A 7,316-nucleotide genomic window follows, 5' to 3' on the forward strand; every position below is an offset into this window, starting at 1 on the left:
ACAATATATTTAGGAAGTACAACTACAAACTAACATGTTTGTTCTGGAAAATTCCTTTGTGCATGAGTGAAGGTTAAAAAAAATGTAACTCTGGTCATTTCTCAGTTGAATACTTCTGCTCCTGTCTAGCTCCAAACCTGCTGGGCTTAGTTTTTATTGCAACCGTATGAATTATTCCGCCCATTCCTGTGAATGTGGATGTGAGATAAAACCCACCTAGGCGACTGGCGACTCGTGCAGGGTTTTGTTAAATCCCTCCGTCATCTCGGGGGCTGCTTTGTTAGAGAAGGATTATTCTTATTCCTCATTCACATGTCACAAAAATAAACATCTCTGACATGAATATTAGCATCAGTGCTTGCGAGGAAGTGAAAAGGGGGCCCGCAGTGACAAAGAATTAATTCTATCTCTCATTTTTGGGTCGCTTGTGGTTTCAATTTGCTAACCGTCGCCTGTATTTGACACCAGATGAAAAATGTTAATCAGGGCAGTCAGGCCTTATACCAAGTCAGACTCAAATTCACATTCATGAATGTAGATATTGTAGTTATAGAGTATGTGCACCCAGGAGCTGCTGATTATAGCACACATGAATACAGAGACAGAGTCTGAGCTCCTTTTTTTAAGGTTTTCTCACCACTGGCACACTGCTTCCTGCTCTTTCTTTTATCACCAAATTCAAATAAGGTTGTCCATCTCCCCCAAGGGTTGTTACTACTGCATTACCATTTTATTATTATTATTTGCTTTGTTTCTTTAGATGACCTTATGGCAGTCTTACCAGTAATGATATTTTAATGTGAAAAAGCACCTGATTGGTTTTTATTACTTTTTCCCTTTAGCATTTTTAATTGCTCATCAGAGCAAAAGACAAAAACAAGATGAGATTTTCTGGCACAAATCCTCCTCTTTTTCACTGGAAGTCACACAGTTGGGACTAAGGCAGGCCAGGAATGAGCTAGTTTTGGACTGCAGATATAAATGCCATTTAAAAAATCTCTTTCTATCCAATTACATTGACATCTTAAACTATGTCAAACAACCAACATTGATGCTGAATGACTTTAATGTGCCTTTGACACTTGAAATGACAAAGTTTGATATGTTGTATTGTTTTAGCAGCTGTACTGGGAGTTTGGTCAATAAACCTAAACCTAAATAAGCAACTAATACAATGACATGCTATTGATTGAGGGTGTTGGACTAATGAGTCATGTGTGGTGGCTCTGGACCCTTTTCTGAAGTCTTTTACGAAGCTGAACTGCAGTTTCGTCTGGGCTAGTTGAGTTTAATGGTTTCTCAACAATCGTTCAGAAAAACACACTCTGTAAGGCATGTTTAGTGCATTTTGTTGTTGTAAGAGGCCATGTTTATTAAAGGGTTTTTTACCTTTAACCAAGAACAGTACCAGAGGATGATTTTTTTATGACACACATATGCTTGAAGGCATTCCTCCTGAAAAACAAAATGACCTTTTTCACCTGTAAGACCACCTGGAGAGTTAAAGGCACCAGAAGCACTTTTACTCGCTGGGTTTTTCTAGCATAGAGGAATCGTCCCCACTCCCCAAAAGAGGTTTTAGTCCCAATGGAAAACGGCCAGCGCAAGAGTGGAGAATCAAATAAGCATGACCTGTTTTTAACCACTTTTGTGAATTGGGGTTTCATTCACTCAGCATAATAGACGTTTTTGTTTGTCAAATGTTCAGCAATAACAGGATCAATGTATGGATTCAGACTCATTGACTTTACGTGGACAGATCATACCGACTGTTGTGGTAGCCATCATGCATAGGATTTTTTTTTCTACGACTAAAACAAATTCGTTTGCAGAAAAGTATCCATATCTCAGGAGCCAAGTTGAGTTTTGTTGAGTTTACAGAAACAAATGCGATAAACAATAAGGCATCACAGTGATGCTCTTTACACTGAGTCATGTCACACTAAACTGATGTGAAGGTCCGTAATTAACAGATTTTCTCTGAGGAGAAGTTCTCTAGATGGAGCCAGCTGCTGTGTGAGGACAGGAGATGAAGTTTGGCATTTACTTTGACATAAAGTTTCGGGCATTTTTTGTTTCACCTCTCATGCAGTCTGTGGCTTGGAATGGTACAACTATGATAACAGGCTCACAGTGCCAGTGGAGAAACTCTTCGGGCCACTGTGACAAAGGGCCTGATGTAAAGAAAAAAAAATGAAAGTCAGAAATCCTTTTGACAGCTGTCTACTTAAATTCTCTGGAGCAACCATGGTTTCAAGATGTTCCTCTCTCGCTGTCTTTTCGCCTGTTGTACAGTATGATGAATATGCATGATTGCTTGTGTGTGTGTGTGTGTGTGTGTGTGCGAGCGCGTATGAGGACCCGAAACAATGAGTCCAGGTTTGGCCACCAACCAGATTTGTTGTTGCTCCTGGCAACACGGCCACTACTGAATGGTCTCCATTGGCGACCTAAACATTCTCTACTGTGTGGATAAACAAAGAGGGATGGTGCAGCTGACAACACGCAAACACAGTGACACACATGATTACACAATTTCTACATTGCTCCTCATGCTCCACAAACTGCTTTTCATGTACTTTGTCCCCGTAGACTTCAGCTGATTAAAATAAAACCTGTTTAACTGTTTGATGTTGTGGGATCAGGCTACGGCATGTTTACATCAACACTTCAAAGTTGACATATAGAGCAACGTTGTGCAGTTTGCTGCTTTAAGTACATCTTTTAAACCAGCTCATCTCACAAAAATTATGTTCCTATTCAACTAAGCTGCATTCTCATTTATGTTTTAAAAGAAACATGTTTTCTCCTCGTATGATACAGCAGGAAAAGCCATAACTTTTTCACAAAGTTCATGTTTTGCAGTTAGGGGTTTGGTGGAATAAGACCAGTGCTATACTTTATGCATCCACAAATATGCAAGGTTTGGTGAGATGTTAATTTCGACATACCGCAAAGTAGACAAGAGTCCAGAAGGATCCCAACCATGGAGGTCTGTGCACTGCAAAAAAGGATTTTTAAGAAAGTAAAAAAGTCTTGTTTCTGGGAAATTGTTCTTATTTTTTGTCTAAAAAGTAAAATAATCTTGACAAGCAAGTTTGTGCTTAGGAAAATTTGTCTAATTTTAAGAAAATATATCTAACTTTTTCTTAATAAGATTTTACAGCTAAAATTGAGCTAGAATTACAAGTAACAAGCAACAATGTGGTGGTTCACATGGCTCACATCAAATCCCAGCAGAGGAACAAGATTGTTTTTCTTATTTTAAGAGTAAGACAAATTGCTAAAGTTCTCAATTTAAGAAACTGCACCAATTATAATTTGAATTCATCTGTTTGCTGCTGGAATCTTTTTTTGAGACTGGCAACTAGAATGTTGCTGGATTATTGTTATGATGTTAGAACAGGATTATGTACTTTTTGACAGTTGCAATGTTGTATTTTGTTAAAATATGGAAGATATTCTGGTATACTCACTTTAGACAGTAAAATGTTACACAGGTCGATGTTAAAGTAGTTGGAAAATGCACTTCTTGAGAGTGACAGGATTTATTATGTCATGATTTGACTTGAGTGATGTCAAACTTCCAGCTGTCCTAAATGGCTTTAATGAAAAAAAGAAGAATGCTTGTTTTTTAAATCCTTTTTGAAGAAATTGTGTCTTGTACTAAGATACGTTTAGCTTATTACCATTCTTATTGTTGAGGTATAATTTATCAAACCCACTTTAATCAAAAATAAAAATGCTCAGGCGCCCCCATAGCTCACCTGGTTGAGCGAGCGACCCATGTAGTTCCCTGGCCTGGTGTTCGTGAGTTTGATTCCCACTCACGATAGTGTCCTGTAAGGTCTCTCCCTGTTCATCTCCCCCCTTTCCTGTCTCACTTTCTCACTGTCCTGACTAATAAAGGCAAAAATGCCAGAATAAAAATGTTCTGTTTTAAGAAAATCCATCTCATTTTAAGTTTTTTTTTCCTAACTGGAAACCTTAATTAAGGTGTAAATTCTTAGTAAAACAGTCTTAAAGTCAGCTTTATCAAGAAATCAGAACACTTATTTTAAGAAAATATTTCTTACATAACAGAGTTTCTTTGCTTGTAATAGGCAAACATTTTAGCCTATTTTTTCTAGTTTTAAGACACATTATGGTCTTAAAGTGGCCAGATATATAGGCTAGTTTTAAGAATTCTAGCCAAGTAAATTTTGCTTACCCCATTGGCAGATTTTTTTTTTGCTTAAAACAAGAAAATTTGACCAGTTTTAAGAATATTTGGCTTATTTCAAGTAGGGCTGTTTTTGCAGCGTGTGCAGCCCAGAATTGGTGTCCGCTCTGTGACTACACTACAAAGGCAGTAGCGTCTATCTGCAGTATATATAGATATGACCAACTGCACATGCATGGAAAGGAGAATGTTAACAAAAACTATGCGTCCATGATGTTTGCAGTCGTCCATGTGTGAATATTATAAAGGCTTTAAAGGCCAATTCATGTTTTCTGTGCCTGCATGTCTGCAACACCACATTTGCTCCACTCAAATCTGCGAGCGTCTATGCAAACCCCTCTGCAGAAATCTGCATGCAACCCAAAATTTGTGAGTGCATGAACCATCCACACGGACTGCACATGTGGCAAGAAACAAATAGTGTTTGTTGTGAGGAGAGACTGTACAAGGAGATTCACACATTTATAGTTTATCATTTAAAGAGTTGTAATTGAAGTAGTCACTGCAGGACTTTGGAGGTGCTTTGATTTGTACATGCTTTTCATAGATGAAGCCCAAACACAGTGGGCACACTGTTCTAAATTCTCCAGATATCCTGTGCTATGTCACTACGCTCGACGCACTGCAGAAATAATCACTGACACTTTGCTACGGTCCAGTCTGTGACCAGCTCCTGAATTCTGTGAAAAGAGCAGAGTCTTTCAGAAATGTGTTTTCCTGTGTTCCATATGAGGGGTGGACAGATGTATACTGTGTGTACATGTGTGTCTGCTGTCTAGTTTTAAATTCTGCATAAGCCAGTGCAAAAAACACAACTCGGCCTTAAGTCAGCAACACTACTTTCATTGCTGTTTGGTTCAGTTTAGGCACTAAAACTACCTGCTTTGCAAAAATGTTGTGTTTTGGGATACATTATGACCCTACCTCAACATGTTTGAAGCTTCCCCTCTATTTTATGGATCACCAGGTCCTGTCCACTCTAATAACTGAATAGGTGACAGCAAAGGAGCAACGGTAAAGCAATACAGTAATCAGCAAAGATATGTTGATTAAAAACATTTTTGTGATACGTCACCAACGGAATCCTGCAGAAAACATGAAAACTGAGAATACAGTTTAGTTATATAGGAACATTTTTAGGAGACAGGGCTGATTTCATATAATTTCTCAGGCACACTGTTATTGTTATTACTGTTATTTCTCTTATACATTAATTTTTTCTCATGTATTGTAAAATTCCACAACACTGCATATTTAAACACTCTACAAGAGTCAGTCATGAATATATGCAGAGTTCCTGTAGCTTTATTCAAACTTAACATTGAAAAATCTAATCTTCTTCCTCTAATTTAGGACCAGAGTCACATAAAATATTGAGCATTGCAAGATTAAAGAACAGCAAGTTTAATGTCATTCAAAAATGAATGCATACTTTGAAAATTAGATTTTGGTATATTTACGGAATAGCTGCCACACTAACATCCAAATCATAAATGTTCAAATTACTACAACTCAGGACTAAGATCTATTTCTGTGTCCCAAACCTCCTCTTCCCTCTTTCAAACCTCCCTTTGCTTCGTCTTCCTGTACTCTTCTCTTCCCTCTCCTTCCTCCCCTCTTCTCTCCCTCCCCTCCCCCAGCATGGCCGTACCGAGTTTTCCTGGGAAGGAATCAATGTAAGTCTCCTTGTTTAAATCTCTCTTTCTTCTCTCTCCTCTTCCTGTCACATTCCCATCCATCACTCACCGACTACCTGAGTGCATAAGGTGACATCCCACTCGTTTCTCCTTCCACCCCTTCCTGCCACTCTTTCTCTCTCGCTTATCTCTCTCTCCCACTGCCTCTCTCTTAGCCCCCACTTTTGATTTTTCTATCCGTAAACTCTCTCTCTCCCTCGCTCTCTCTCTCTCTCTCTCCCTTCCGTCTCCTCTCATGGCCCTCTGCTAATCTACTGTACTGCAAGCTTCACATATATACAGAGTCACAGATAACAGGCTGTAATAAGCTTATCTTATCCACAGCTGAAGCATTCATACAAGTCCCAGTTTATACTGAAAGCGCTGCATGATGAAGTGCATCACCGCTCAACTGTTTCTGGTACCTTCAGCAAAATTTATTTGCACAATGTAAATTCTGTTTGACTTAAAGCTGCCTGGCGGCAAAATATCTCTTATAGACACATTTCTGATTCAAGCAGCAGAAGTCTGGAGAAATAAACAGGCACCTTTCTGACCTGATTTCAAGACTGAAGTGAAAAACGCTGGATGTAATGAAATTAAATTCTCTTTTAAATCAAAGTTGTGAGTGTGCAAAGTTTTATTTTTCTGTTATTTCAGAACAACACATTTTATTATTAAATATGTGTTTACACATGTAGCTAGGTTCTCTTGGTCCAGACCAAATCACATACACTTTAGTCCTGGTTTGCTTAGTATTCACACTGGCTTTTTTTTAACCTTCAACCAAAAGGTACAAAACAAAAAGCAAATGGAAAATATCTCAACTTAATTGGACAGCTTTAATTACATATATCTTGGAACAGAACTTTCCAAACTGTTGGGCTAAATGCGCTGGCTGGATTTGTGTAGCCTACATGACTTCTTGTGTTTTTGGTTCGCTTTAGACGGCTCTGGTCTGGCCTGCAATTGTAGTTCAGTTGAACTGCACCAGATTTTGTTAGGAAGCAGACAGACTTTGGTGAGCATCACAAATTGGATGGCAGTGCTCACAATTATTCAAATGAACTGCATGAACAGAACAATCGAACCAGAGTTTATTTTGATTGAACCAAATTTGCCAAGAATCTGAAGAAAGCCCCTAATGTGATTTAAAGCCATCAGTTACACACAAGACCTCCTGAAACTGGTTGTTCACCACTTGAACCCCCAAACCAACCGGTAGGTTTGAAAGGTAAACAAAACAAGAAAACAAAAACAAAAACAAAAAAAAGCCAAAATGACACCATTTAAACTGAAACTTGATCATCTGTAAAATGACGTTCTGTCAGCAAAATGAACCTAATGTAAGCTTTATATATATACATACATACATTTTTTAACATACATTTTACATTTACATTTTTGTTTTTCACAAT

This window comes from Stegastes partitus, unplaced genomic scaffold, assembly GCF_000690725.1.
Source record: "Stegastes partitus isolate 25-593 unplaced genomic scaffold, Stegastes_partitus-1.0.2 Scaffold224, whole genome shotgun sequence".
Lineage (NCBI taxonomy): Eukaryota > Metazoa > Chordata > Actinopteri > Pomacentridae > Stegastes > Stegastes partitus.